At 37.1% G+C, this 15,742-nt stretch overlaps 1 protein-coding gene across 8 annotated transcripts in view; it reads right to left on the bottom strand.

Moving 5' to 3' along the window:
- Positions 1-15,742, bottom strand: part of PTK2B (protein tyrosine kinase 2 beta) — a 177,985-nt gene that overhangs the window by 136,843 nt on the left and 25,400 nt on the right. The window contains exon 2 of one of the 8 annotated variants that reach the window (XM_074209984.1): positions 1,581-1,635. The exons of the other annotated variants lie outside the window; for them this stretch is intronic. The gene's annotated coding sequence lies outside the window, so the exon portion shown is untranslated. The remainder of the gene's footprint in view (positions 1-1,580; positions 1,636-15,742) is intronic. 8 annotated transcript variants of the gene reach the window in all.

Below are 15,742 nucleotides of genomic sequence, written 5' to 3'. Positions count from 1 at the left end.
AGTTTCAGGCTAGACACTAAATGTTCCTAGTCAGGTTTTTCACCTGGTGATATCTTTGACTTACTTAATCTTTAATTCTAGACAGCATCTGGGACATCAGTTTGGAGACAGAGAACTGTGTGTATTAAATTAAAATTCATGAACTATCAAATGATGAAGCTGTCAGAGGCCTTCAATGAGTCTCCAAAGTGGGAGCAATGCCATACAAGAATGCATAAGACAGTAGGCAGGGGCACATGAAGGACATAAAGACCCAGACCCTCCCTATTCTGACACATCTGGTTGGCCACTGTGGCAATGGGATGCCTTTCTCTTTCCCTATTTATCTCCTTCCAAGAATTAGGCTATGGCAGAGACCATGGGGACAAAGGCAGGTTATATGAGGGACCTGGAGGACAAGATGGATAGAGCCTGAGGGAGATGGGGTCAGACTAAGTGAGGACCTGTGAAGCAAGGAAAGATAGATGTTGACTCAAAGACCTGGCTAGGGAAGATGCTTAGGACTCCAGGACCCATAATTTTGAAAGGCTTAAGGGAGTAGCTGCAGGACCAGGAAAGCAGATATTATTATAATCCATATTTTACAGATGAAAAAACTGAGGCAAACAGTGGATAACTTATCCAGAGTATGCAGCTAGGAAGTATCTCGCTGGATTTGAACTCAAATCCTCTTGACTCTAGGGCTAGTTCTCTATTCATTATACCATTAACTTTTGGTTATGGAATAATGCCAATGGAGGGAGAGGGGGTTGATACTGGGGATGAGGAAGAGGGGTTACAGATGAAGGCTGAGCAAGGGGTCAGAGCAACCAAGAGACATCAAGATACCGAACCCAAGGACTGGAAAGAGGTAAAAAAAAATCAGGGCAGCTGGGTGGCAAAGTGGATGGTGAAGTGGATAAAGCACCGGCCCTGGAGTCATGAGAACCTAAGTTCAAATCCAACTTCAGACACTTAATAATTACCTAGCTGTGTGATCTTGGACAAGTCACTCTTTTTTTTTAGGTTTTTGCAAGGCAAATGGGGTTAAGTGGCTTGCCCAAGGCCACACAGCTAGGTAATTATTAAGTGTCTGGGACTGGATTTAAACCCAGGTACTCCTGACTCCAAGGCTGGTGCTTTATCCACTATGCCACCTAGCTGCCCCTGGACAAGTCACTCTTAACCCCATTGCCTTAAATAAAAAAAGGGGTAAGAAAATCAACAAGCATTTATTAAGTACCTATTAGGCTTTATTAGGCTTAAAGACTCCAAAGGCAAAAGTGAAGTAACCTGGTCTTGAGAAACTTATAACCTAGCTGAAAGAGACAATTCATAAGTATATAGGTTTATACAGTCCACATACAAGATCATTATTGGGAGAACCATTAGCAGCTAAAGGGTCAGGAGAGGCTTTATGTAGAAAGTGATATTAGACCTGAACTTTGAAGGGAACTAGGGAGGATATGTATATATACATAAATTTTGCTAAGAGAAGTACACACCCAAAAAGTTTGGAAACTACTCCCTAAGGGAGGTCTTCGAAGTATACTAGATTTGGAGTAAGATGACCTGGTCCAAATAACATTATTATTACTTACTATCTCTGTGACACTGGATAAATCACTTAATCTCTCTGTTTCTCATTTTCCCCATCTGAAAGATAAAGGCATTGAACCTGATGAGTAGATTTTAAAATTCCCTTCCAGTAATTACACCCAAAAGGCAATAAAACTGTGCATACCCTTTGATCCAGAAATACTATTACTAGGTCTATATTCCAAAAGAAATCATAAAAAAGTATCAAAATATACATATACAAAAATATTTATAGAAATTTTTTTCATAGTGATAAAGAATTGGAAACTGAGGGGATGCCCATCAATTGAGGAATGGTTGAACAAATTGTGGTATCTAAAGGTGCTGGATCACTATTGCTCTATAAAAAATGATGAGGGATGGGATCTCAGAATAGCCTGGAAAGACTTGCATGAACTGATTCTGAATGAAGTGGTCAGAACCAGAAGAACATTGCACACACTAACAGTAACCTTGGGTATTGATCAACTGTGATGGACTTGTTCATTTCAGCAGCACAATAATCAAAGACAACTCTAAAAGACTTGTGAGAGAAAATACTATTCATCTTCAATTTGAACTGAATTTAAATGCAGATCAAAATTTGCTGCCTTCAGTTTTTGAAAATTGTCTTATTTTTTTCCTCTCTCTCTCTAATGTTTTTCCCATTTTGACTTGATTCTTCTTTTTTTTTTTTTAGGTTTTTTGCAAAGCAGATGGGGTTAAGTGGCTTGCCCAAGGCCACACAGCTAGGTAATTATTAAGTGTCTGAGACCAGATTTGAACTTGCGTACTCCTGACTACAGGACCAGTGCTCTATCCACTGCACCACCTAGCTGCCCCTTGATTCTTCTTTCAATCATGATTAATATAGATCTATGTCTAGCATGGTTAAACATGTATAGTCAATATTAGATGACTCTGTCAGGGGAGGGGAAATTAAGGAAGGGAGAAAAATCTGAAACTCAAAACCTTGCAAAATAAAATGAATGTTGAAAACTATTGTTGCTTCTATAAAATATTTAATAAAAGAAAAAAGAAAAAAAATCCCCTCCAGTTCTAAATCTGATTCTGTCTCAGCCCTTTGTTCTGTAGATGAGGAAACTGTGACCCAGAGAGGGAAACTTATTGATCAAAAGTCACAATGAAATGGTGGAAACAATGGGATATGGATCAAAGTTTCTTCAACTCCTGGACTGTGTTCTTTCTACCATATCAGGGAATCTCACAGGACCTGATCTGGTATGGTTCTAACCTGTATGGGAGTATAGGAAGGTTTGAGAGAGAAGCTAAGAAAACACAGTAATTGGTTATTAAAACTGTGGTTTGGGGGTTACAAATACTGTGAAGGTGATTGCCCTGGGACTACCCCAAAAGAACATGGAGATTATTCAAGGGACAGTCCAGAAACTGACTGGGAAGGGGGAGGGGAGTGCACTCTGAGCTCAAAATATAGAAAACACCAACAGACAGTGGGATAAACAACTCCACACATTTATGGAGCAAGTCACTACCTATAAAACATCTCTGCATACATTATCTCATTTAACTCTCACAAGGCAGAAGAGACAATACAAGGATGATTTTTCCTCAGATGTGAAACCTGAGACTTTGTGAGGTTAAGTAAATGTATAATACAGTAGAACAACACTGGAGGCCTGAATTCAAATTTTGACTCTGCTACTCAGTATTCATGTGACTTTGGCAAATTACTTAATTTTCTTGGGCTTCAATTTCCTCATCTGAAAAGTAAAGGGGTTAGACTATATGATGTCTAAGTTCCCCTCTAGCTTATCCACCCAAATTTGTTTGACTAGTAAGAGGCAATACCAGGACTAAAATGAGGTTGTTTTACTTCGAGTCCTTTGCTAAATTTATGAAATCACAAATCTAGAGTGAAAAGGGACCTCACAGGTCATCTAGTCCAGCCCTCTTACTTTGCAGATGAGTAATTGGGGGCAGGAGATATTATCTGACTTCTTGTTGTTCAGTTATGTCTCACTGCTTGGGATTTTCCTGGCAGAAATATAGGAAGAGTTTTTGCCAATTCCTTCTCCAACTCATTTGATAGATGAGGCAAATAGGGATTAAACCAATTGCCCAGAGTTACACAACTAGTAAATATCTGAGGCCAGATTTGAACTCAGGAAGATGAATTTTCCCTGACTCCAGGCTCAGTCCTCAATCCATTGCACCATCTAACTGTCCCATTATCTGACTTAACCCAGATATTAGAGAGTGAGGATTTGAATACACCTCTCAATCAAAAACCAATGTTCTTTTCCAGTATATCATGATGCCTCATACTTTCAATAGATCTCACTTTTAGCAAGTTGTGTATAAACCAAGGTCAGGAAGAATCTCAAAGATAAAGGGTAAAGGAAGGGATTGCAATGATGGAACATAGAAAAATACCCCAAGAATGGAACATGAGGGGGCTCTGTAAACCATGGGCAGACAGGGTACAATGACAAGACTGCGTGGGAACATAGACAATTATCTACGATGCCCTGCCTGCATCACACAGCATCAAGAAATCAAGAGCAAGTAGAGAAATACAAGGCTCTGAGAACCACCTACCCAGACGCCCCCACACAAATATTGCCAAACTCAAAAGGTAAATGACGCAGTAACCGGTCCAGGCCCCAGGAAAAGGAACCTCTATTTCCAGAACATAATGCTGTTCACCTCTGAAAGCAACCTTTTCTGGTTGGAGAGTGACCAGAGAACTGTTTGTATTGTTAGGACACCTGTGCCGTGGCAGGAGGAGGGGTGATCCCACTTCCCTTATTGGTTGCTAAGTACATGGTCGCTAAGCAACAAAATTAGATGAAGGGCAAGGCTGAAATTTCAGGCTCTCTATGGATGCTGGGGTGGGGGGAGTAATGAGGTTAAAATTAGGACCTGCTGATGTTGATTTGGCTGGGGAATCAAAGCAGGTGGGGTCTTGGGAGGGCCAAACCAATATGTGAGATGGTAGAAGATATAAGAGATCTGAATTCTGAGAAATACAAGGAAAGATGTAATAGCAGGAATCGGGTCCAGACTTCCTCCTTTGAATTGCTGCCCTCTATATTTGCTACCTTCCTGAGACCATAGAGAAGAACTGACCTCACCAAAGATGTATGAATCCAGAGTCCCAGTCATGAAATGTTAGTGTTGGAGATATCATTAATGGACTTCCCTTCTTCCCTTGAACTCATCACTTTACCAAAATCATTGCTTCAAGAATTTCTTAAAGGTTTAAATTCACCTCATTCAGTTAAAATATTTTTTTAAATAGATAGGATAGCACTTCATCTTTTTACTTACTAGCACATGGTAAGTCATTAATAAATGCTTTCCAACTGAATGACTAAACCTTATCTTATTTAGTCCTCAGAAGATGGCAATAGATGGGGCTGTGTGACTCTCCTTGTTATAAATGAGTAAACTGAGGCTAGGAAGTTTAAGTGACACACTAGCAGCAACACATACAGAACCCCCTGATGAGAGGGCTAACTCATAATGTAAAATTACTCAGTTTCTAACTTTAAAAAAAAAACTAAGTCTCACTTTCTTTCCCAACCTGGAAACAGAGGAGCTCCCCAAGAGCCCAGTCCTACTCTGGCTCAGGAGTTTTGACCTGCTCCATTTCCAACCTTAGACAACCTGTTCCACCCCCGCCCCCTCCATGATATCACCTGACCTCATCATATTAATGCTGAGCTTATTCGGGCTGCGTGACCAATTTAGTCCACTGCAGCTCAAACTTCCAAAGTTCAAGAGAACCATCAGCCTCAGCCCTCCTCAATAGGTAGCTGGGACTGCAGGCATGTATTATCATCTAACCCAATTCCTAATTTTTCAGTCTGATGCTTAGTCATTGGTCCAAAAGAGTCTACCATCCCTCCATTCTAGTCTTTCTTCCTCGGAAAATAGTCACGAAATTCCCTTTTGTAGCCACTTGGGAGCAGGGAGAGAGGTTTTCAAGTCAAATTCTAGCCTTTATCATTTATTAAATACTATGTTCAATTCTTGGTATTTCATTTTAAAAGAGATAGTGACAAACTAAAGATCATGTAGAGGAGAACCACCCATTTGGTTGAAGAACCTCAAAAATAAATCATGAGAAATAACTAAAAGGAAAAATATTTTTAGTCTGAAGAAGACTTAGGAGATCATGTTAGTTACCTTCAAGTGTCTGAAAGTTTGTCATTTGGAAGAGGAAGCCTTTTTTTGCATGGCTCCAAAGGCCAAAATTAGGACAAATGAATGGGAGCTATATGGAGGTGAATTCTGTCTTGATATAAAAGAAAGAAGTGTCTAGAAGACCTTACTACCCATAGGGTACTCCTTTTAATTTAGACTCTGTTCTAGGTTTCCTCTATCACAGTGATAAACATCTTTGGCAAAAAAGTCATCACCCTGTTTCATGACTCATCTGATGTTTACAAGGAATCACTAATCATATCTCCTAATCAACTTGGATGATTTTGAAAGATAGATTGGAGTCCCCTTGTTGAGAGAGGCCCTTTTAGAAGGTGTTTGCTCTATCCAATCAACTGCTTTTTTTATAATAGTCAAAGAGTAAGTTTTGATGGAACAATAAATTAATAAAAAACTAAGGAGAGGAGATGGACAAAAATAGCATAGGATAAGCAGGCATATATATATACATATATATATATATATATATATATATATATATATATATATACACATAAGCTGCAATCTGCATCATTGGGAAGAATAAAAATTCAAATCAGTGAGATCACAGATCCATTAAAGTATCTGCTTAAGTATCCCCATTAAACCATATCAAAAAGTGGCCATTTCATCTTTGTTTTGAAACCCCCTTTTTTCTAGTAGGAATTAATGATGACCCAAAGGAGATCATTCTACTTTAGGAGAGCTTTTATTGGAATTTTTCCCCCTTTAATCAAAACATGCCTCTCTAAACTTCCACCTTATTGGTTCTAATTACTAAAGACAGGGGAGTTCAGAGTAAAATAAGCTTAATTTGTAGTCAGAACTTCTAGGTTCAAATCCTGATTCTGCTAGTTACTTCTTTTGTGATCTTAGACATATTAATTTCTCTGAATCATAGTTTTCATTTGTAAAACAAGAGGGTGGAACTAGAACATTTTCTAAGATTCCTTCCACCTCTAAATCTATGATCCTATATTTTCTGGGCCCAAGCAGAGAAAAGTTAGAGCTGAAACTAAACCCATTCTTTACTGTGGTTCTGTTCTTTGAAGATGAAGAATAATAGTGTTGAATAATTAATGATGGCTCCAAAGAGCAGATAGTGAAACATACTTCTGGTGGTAGAAGGGTAGAGGACTACTAGAGCAAATGTTGTACACTTTGCCAGATGTAGTCACTGTTTATTTATTTTCTTTGTTACAAGGGAAAGTTCAACCTAGAGAAGTAGGAGGTTTGTTTTTTCCTATTCCGGTAATGACAGTGTTATAGAAACAAAAATTATAAATAAAATATATTTTTAATAAAGAACATTTTTAAAGGAAAAGTTTCTTCTCTATGGAAGTCTCTCCTCAGTCCTTTTATTGGTGGCTTAAATAATCCCATGTATGTAACAGAGCGAGAATATCATCTTTGGTCTATATGGAACTTCTCCTGAGCACAGAAGAGATGGGATACCCCCACTAAATGCTAGTAATAAACAGGGAAATTATATACAGAGTCATATTCTACTTCATAGAGTTAAAAATATTTGAATCAAATCTGATCTCAGACACTTAATAGTTGTTTGATCCTAGGTCATTCACTTAACCTCTGTCTATATCAGTTTTCTTGCCTGTAATGTAATGTAATGTAATGTGATGATCAAATGAGATATTTGTAAAGCAATTTGCACAGTATGTTCTAGGAAACATAGAAGGTACTTAATAACTGCTTGTTCTCTTCCCCTTTTCTTTTAGCGGAAACAGAGACAGAGAAACAATGTGATTTTGTTGCCAAGTAGAGGTGACAAAGAAGAAGGGGATAATGGGAACAGATCACTAAACATGAAGTCTGAAAATTTTGGAATCTTAGATTTGGAAGATACTTCAGAAGTCATTTTGGTAAAAGCAGGAAAATGGGTGTTACAGAAGATCCCAGGAATCTTTCTCTCAATTTGATCTCTTTTCCATTGGCTCCTGATGCTCAGAGAAAAGGATGACAGGAAAGGTGGAACACGAAAGACATAACAATCTGATTATATTGGTTAAAAAATAAAAAATAAAAATAAAAAGATACAAAAATAAGACTAAAAAAGGTGGTATAGGGAGAAGATACTAGTAAGACCAATTCCCTGAAAACTATGAGGTATTTATCTCTCAAGACAGGTTTTAAGGAATCAGTGATGCTTAGAGCAATGGTCTCCAAATGTATAGCCCAAGACTCTCTGGGACATCTCCTCAACTGATAGCCAGCCAGTTAAAGGACTTATCCAACGCAACCACATCTACTCTTCATACCATTCACCAAACAATCCTCTACCTCTCCCCACTGTGCATGCCCCTAACTGCCCATCCTCAGAGCAGGTTTCAGCTCTCAGGACAGTTATAATCTAAGTCACTGGGACATTCCCAATAGCAACTATGAGGACTACCCCCACAACCGAATCCTCTCCCCACCCCTCAGATAACCCCATGTTATAGTTCTGTGCTCTGGAGTCAGGGAATAAGATCCCCACCCCCTTTTTCTCATTTTGAGTGGCACAAAGTGAATGCTACAAGATGAAGAGATGTGAATGGATATCAATTTCAATGCAGTTATCATTAATTCATCTTTTTCTCCCAAATTCACCCACTTTCCAAACCTCCCCACTTCAATTAAGGGCATCCTTCTTCCAGTCACCTAGGTTGGCAACCTGGGTGATATCTTCCATTTCTCACTCTCACTCATCAGACCTATCCAACCTTGGATTGTCAAGTCTTAGTCTTTCTTTGTCTGAAACATCTAGCATCCAGTCCCCTCTCTCTATTCACATATTCCAACTCCCTGGTTGAGGCTCTCTTCTCTCTGCTTCAAGTCTTTCCTCAGTCCAAAGAATTCCTCACTCAGCTTCTAAAGTTATTTGCCTAAAATTTAACTCTGACAATGTTACCCTTTCTCAACTCCATTAACCCCAGCACCTCCCCATTAACTAGACCCCTTCCTTGCTTTTCTTCATATTCATAATCACCCTCCCCACAAATATCTAAGTAAGCCAGATCACATAAAGAGAGAGGAATGGATTTACATTGAAAACTTTCTGTTGAATTCAAATTAGAAACTGTTTTTATTTGTTTCTTTTGCATTGTTTTTTAAGAATATCTCTATGTAGAAATATCATTCCTGATGAATTGATTAAATTGATTAAATTGATATATGTATATCTTTTAACAAGCATCCAAAAGAAAGAAATTCATCTGCATGCCTACCTACATTGATTAAATTAACTAAATAGTTATTTACAAGGAATTTACATGTTCACCCAGGATAAAATAGGGATTTTTCAAAAACAATAACATGTTCAATTACATTGCTCTCACTAAATGTTATTATCATTTATAATTTTTGTTGTTCTTCAATCATCTAGGTCATGTCTGGCTCTGGACTTTCTTGGCAAAGAGAATGAAATGATTTGCCTTTTCCTTCTCCAGCTCATTTTACAAATAGGATTAAGTGACTTGGCAAGAATCACAGAGTTAGGAATAGTCTAAAGTGGGATTTGAATTCAGGTCTTCATGATTCCAGGTCTAGCACTCTATCTACTACACTACCTAGCTGCCCAATAGCATTTTAGTAAAAGATAAAGATTTTTTTTCTGTTAATAAATTAAAAAATTAAATGTTATGTTTATTTCATCTTTAATTCCTTTTTAATTTTTATGTTTGTATATATTACATAATGTTTATATGTCAGTATAGTACAATAAGAAATACTAAATAAATATATAAAAATAAAATACATACATTTTATATATGTAAGTATATATATATATATATATATATATATATGTATTCCCCATAATTTTTTTCACTGTTAGAAGTACACAAACAAAAAAAATTTCAAAACCTTTGACCAAGTCATGAAAAGAAGAGGGAAAAAACCATAGAGCAGTATTTCCAAAAGATATGTTTGGGGTCTAGTGAGGGGCTCTGTAATTCCTTATGTTAGTTGAGGAAATGTCCTTGTGTAATTCAGAAGTGATGGTAATTTAGAGATAAGTTAGTAATGTAGAATGAACTTTTGCTCAGAATTTGGGAGACCTAGGTTTGAATTATTGCTCTGACACTTCAAATTCAACAAAGTAAGGGCCTAGTATGTGCAAAATGGAAGCAGTTAGGTGGTGCAGTGGATAGAGCACCAGACATGGAGTCTGGAGGACCGAAATTTAAATCCAACCTCAGATACTTACTAGCTATATGACCCTGGACAAATCACTTAACCCTGTTTACCTCAGTTTCTTCATCAATAAAATAAGCTAGAAATGGCAAACCACTCTAAGAAAATTTCAGATGGGATCACAGACTCAGACCTGACTGAAACAACTGAACAACAACAGTGTACAAGATGACTATGGGCAATTCACTTAACCTCTCAGCCTCAGTTTTCCCATCTGTAAAATAGGGACATTGCTACTCATACTACTTTCCTCATCACTTTATAAACCTAAAAGCACTGAATCTGATATCATAGGAGGAACCCAATTATTATAGACAAAGTTATAATTTAGCCCTGATAATGTCATTTCAATGTAATATCACATAAATATTACAGATAAAAGAAAATTAGACAAAGTGATGTCCATTGAGTAGGAAATAGTAAAACAACTTATGGTACACAAAATAAAGGAAGATTACAATACCAAAAAAAGCTATGAATATGAATATAAGACCTTTCCTAAGGACCATTGGTATGGGACTCTCTCCTTCTTGGTGAAAATGAAGGGATGGGGCAAGAGAGGTGAAAGAGTTCCAGTCTTTGCCAGTCCCCCTTTTGGGAACCAGTTCTTCTTTGGAATTTATCAAACTCTGTATCTTAATATTACTGAGTTTCAGGAGGGAAGATGAAAGAGTCCAACCCCAATTCAGGTTACTGAAGAAGAAGATTCTGAGAAGACATTAAGATAACTGGCAGACTCCATCATGTCCCTTTCTCCAGCTTGCTACTTGAGAGATTTCAGACAGTTTCCCCTTGGTTGAGATCCAGGACACTCTCTCTTGGTTGAGCTGAGTTATCTTGCTCAGTTATCTCCCAAGAGAAAGCTCCTTCATTCTGTATTGTCCCATATATATTCTCCAATGTATACTTTCTCTGTTATCTGTTTTTTTATTTATATTTATTTTATTTTTGTACAAATGATGTTTTTTAATACACTATTAAAATAGTCTTGTTTGGGGCAACTAGGTGGCGCAGTGGATAGAGCACTGGCCTTGGAGTCAGGAGTACCTAAGTTCAAATCCAGCCTCAGACACTTAATAATTACCTAGCTGTGTGGCCTTGGGCAAGTCACTTAACCCCATTGCCTTGAAAAATCTAAAAAAAAATAGTCTTGTTTAAGAGTAAACATAATACCCCTCCCCCCAAAAAAACCTAAAAAATAAAAAACAAAAATTAAAAAAATTAAAATGTCAAGGCTCTTTTCCTGACCATGACTTTCAGGTATCCCAATAATTTTTTTAGGTTTTTTTTTGCAAGGCAAATGGAGTTAAGTGGCTTGCCCAAGGCCACTCAGCTAGGTAATTATTAAGTGTTTGAGACCAGATTTGAACGCAGGTACTCCTGACTCCAGGGCCGGTGCTTTATCCACTGTGCCACCTAGCCACCCTATCCCAATAATTTTTAAATGATCTTTCCTGAATCTCTTTTCCAGATCAGTTGTTTTTTCAATGAGATATTTCACATTTTCTTCTAATTTTTCATTCTTCTGGTTTTGAAGTATTGTGTTCTGACTTCTCGTAAAGTCAGCAGCTTCCTTCATCTCCATTCTAGATCTGAAGGATTTTTTTTTCCTCAGAGAGTTTTCTTATCTCTTTTTCCATATGGCCAATTCTGCTTTTTAAAGCATTCTTCTCCTCAATAACCTTTTTTGAACTGTTTTATTCATTTGGCCTAAGCTGGTTTTTAACCTGCTATTTTCTTCAGCATTTTTTTTGGATCTCCTTGACTAAGCTGCTGACTTCTTTTTCAAGTTTTTTTCTGCATCTCTCTCATTTCTTTTCCCAATTTTTATTCTATCTCCCTCACTTGATTTTCAAAATCTTTTTTGAGCTCTGTCATAGCCTGAGCCCAATTTCCATTTTGCTTGGAGTCTTTAGATGCAGGAGCTTGTGCTTCCTCATCTTCAGACTGAGTATTTTGATCCTTCTTGGGCTCATTTGCAATACCTGAATCTTTCTCTATACATTTACATTAAAAGAAAAACTTAATGAAGCAATGGGAAGACTTACATGAACTAGACCAAAATAAACAGAACCAAAAAAACCACATACATAATGACTGTGACCAGTCCCCCTTCAAAAGAAACCCAAGTAAACACTGTGCAAGGATAATGATCAAATTTATCCTTGAAGAAGAGAGAAATAATTACATCTCCCTCCCTCCATTCTTTGTAGAGATGGGAGACTATGAGTAGAGAATTCTGCATATACTGTCAGGATCAATTGATATATTGGTTAATTTTGCTGAAATGTATTTCTTTTAAGATCTATTTCTTTTTTAATTCTTATTTATTACAAGGGATGATTCTCTGGCTATGGAAAAGGGGAAGGATACATAAGAAAATGAAGATGAGGAAAAACAAAAGATATGTAAAAATTTTTAAATTATATATGGTTCCAATGGAACTAACTGCCCCACCCCAATTATTGTTGTTCTCATCCAATATCATGTTTTTATGGAACCAATTAAAGATACTTGGTACAGAATGACGATGTGAGGGAAAGGAACAAGAACTTAAAGAATGATTCTAAGGGGGAGAGGGCAATGGCTATTGGTTATTTGAGGGATGGGAATGGACAAGTAAAAAGATTCATGTAAATGCAAAGAAATCTAGTCTGTAGGATCAGAAAAAAAAGAGGAAATTGATGGTTATTACTCATGCCAGGGGGTTTATGAAGTTGACTCAGATACTAAAGGTGAAAAACATTCAGAGATATTGACCTGAGAAAAAGTTCTAAAGAATTTTCAGGGCTGAAAGATTCCCTAAACATTGATCTTGAAAAGTCAGACTTAACCAATTTCAATCACAGTTTCAATCAAATTTTGATATTCTTTACTCTTCCATCTTAGCCTCTTGTACTCCCTGTGGGTCTCCTCCCAGTTCTAAATTATCTGTGTAAGACATACCTGCCAGTCACCTTCCCAGCACTTAATAGACCTAAGGAAACAGTAATCAATGGAAAATTTTCTGGATCTAGAACTAGAGGATTTAGATTCAAATCTCTAACACTACTACTTTGGGCAAGTCAGTATATCTTCCTAGGCCTTAGTTTCCTAATCTGTAGTCCAATGGTTTAATTTAAGGTTCTCAACTTCATTCACTCATTCATTCATTCAACAAATATTTACAGATCACTTACTATATGAAGCATTCTGCTATGATTCTATAAAAGTTTAAAAAGAAGTATCAGACTACTGACTTGTCCTCAAGGAGCTTAAATTTTATTTGAGGAAATAAAATAAATACTCTCAAAAAGACATCTAGCGGGGGCGGCTAGGTGGCACAGTGGATAAAGCACCGGCCTTGGAGTCAGGAGTAACTGAGTTCAAATCCGATCTCAGACACTTAATAATTACCTAGCTATGTGGCCTTGGGCAAGCCACTTAACCTAACCCCATTTGCCTTGTAAAAACCTAAAAAACAAAACAAAACAAAACAAAAAGACATCTAGCAGAACAGGATATAAATGTAAATCTCAGATGAGTATGGGGGGGGGGTTGGAGATGGGCAAAGAGAATATTAAGGGCTCAAAGAAAAGAGAAAAGAGAAGTAAATTCAACCTTGGATCTTAATACTTATTAGCTGTGTGACCATAGGCAAGTCACTTAACCCCATTGCCTTACAAAAAAAACCCCAAAAAGAAACAAGAAAAGAGAGACAAGAGGTAATTGCTGGTGGCAGGGAAATTGAAGACAGAGAGAGAGAGAGAAAAAAAAAAAAGAGAAAGAAAATGAAAATCTGGCATTTTCTAACTCCTTTATATATTACTCCTGTTACCTGTCTTTCTTATAGAAAAAGCATCTTCAGGTCGCGAGGATGCAGATATGCCAGGCCCTCCTTAGACAAATGGTTTCCAGCTCTTTAACTACAAGGAAACCTTTTAAATGCCAAAAAAAAAAAAAAAAAATCCATAAACTCTCCCATAGGATAGCAGTTGTATCCTTTAATTAAGAAAATCTTCCAGGAGAAAAGACTTCTATGAATTCAATCATCAATCAACAAGCATTTATTAACTAAGCTAAATGTCCATATCAGGATTTGAACCCAATCAATCAACAAACATTTAATTAAACACTTATTACATTTCATGTGCTCCAGAGATAGGATAGAGACTAAACCTGTGATTTCAATGATCTGGAAAATTCCCAAATGAGGAAAGTCTCTCTGCTAAAGTAGAGTAGCACCTTCTCTGCATTTTCTAGTCTTTCAGTTGCCTGGAGCACCAAGAGGTTAAACAATATCTCTCTAGTCTCTTGGCCAGTTTATGTTAACTGTGGGGTTGGCAAACTCTAGCATGTTCCTGTTTTTGTACAGCACTCAACATTTACAATTTTAAATAAAGTTTTGTTATAATATAAACTTTGCAGAGACTGTACAAAAACGGAGACAGGCATGACTTGTTTGGCCACAGTTTGCTGACCTCTGTTAGAGGCAAATTTTAAACCCACATGTTCCTGGCTTTGAGGTCAGTTCTCTGTGCACTCTGCTGTGCTGCCAAAGACAAAAATGAAACAGTCCCTGACCTCAAGGAACATGCTTTCTACCTGAATTCATATTTTATCAATCACATATATGAATGTAAAACATATCATTTGTTCAGCTCAAAGAAGGTATGTTTGATTATTTATTTATTTTACTAAAATGCTTAGTCACAGGAACCCTTCCATGGATCCTAGGAGTCTACAGTTCCCAGGATAGGAAACATTTTTCCTTAATAGTCTATGAAAGGTGATTATTTGTCCAAGTAGTAAGTACCCTGACTTTGGAGTTAGAAAAGAGCTAGGTTTAAATTCCACTTCCAACCCTGGACAAGCTACTTAGATACTCTGTACCTTGGTTTCATAATCTGTAAAAAGAAGATAATGATAATTGTAGTATCTACCTCCCAGAATTGTAGTAAGGATAAGAAAAGACAATTATGTAAAGTATTTTTCAAATTTTAAAAACCTACATAAAAATGAGCTCCTTATTATAGGATGTCTTCTAGCAAAAGCTAGACAAACCACTTGTCGAATTAGGTATATATATATATATATATGTATATAGATATATTTGATGCATGACTTAGACTAGATGTCATTAAAGTTCCTTACAACTCAACTTCTGTGATTCTATTATTCCATCTATTATCCAGAAGACAGACACCCCCCCTTCAGTAGTGTGAAGATCTACTTCAAAGATCTTTTGTGCCCCCAGACCTCAAGCCATCCTCATTCCTAAGAGTAGGTGACTTTGGCCCAACTCAAAGACCCCCCTTTAATCAACAAGGGCTGGGGAAGCAGGGGCTCTCCTTTTTGGGGTAATACCATCCCTAATCTAATCCAAAAGCATTTATTAAATATTTGCTATATATCAGACACTGTGTTAGGTACTGAGTATATAAAGACAAAATGAAAAATTGTCCTTTAATCTTACCTTTTACTGGGATAGATGTAACATGTAAACAGATAAATAAATGCATGATAAATTGAGGAAGGAAAAAAACATTAATAACTGGGTAAAGGAAAGAAATCAGGAAAGGCTTCCTCTTAGAAAGAGTTCCTGAGAAAGCTGGCATTCTAAAATTCATATTAGGAGGAAGTGCATTCTGGGCATGAGGAAGAGTGAATGCCATATTCAGGAAATAGCAAATATGCCATTTTGACTGGAACATGGAGTTCATAAGAGAGAGCAACATGAAATGAGACTCAGAAAGTAGGCTATGACCATCTCTTCTCGCCAGAAAACTGTGACCATATGGATGGCATCAGGAATGCTGCAAATTGT

Source organism: Macrotis lagotis, chromosome 1 (genome assembly GCF_037893015.1).
Source record: "Macrotis lagotis isolate mMagLag1 chromosome 1, bilby.v1.9.chrom.fasta, whole genome shotgun sequence".
Taxonomy (NCBI): domain Eukaryota; kingdom Metazoa; phylum Chordata; class Mammalia; order Peramelemorphia; family Peramelidae; genus Macrotis; species Macrotis lagotis.
This window is presented reverse-complemented; position numbering and strand designations above follow the sequence as displayed.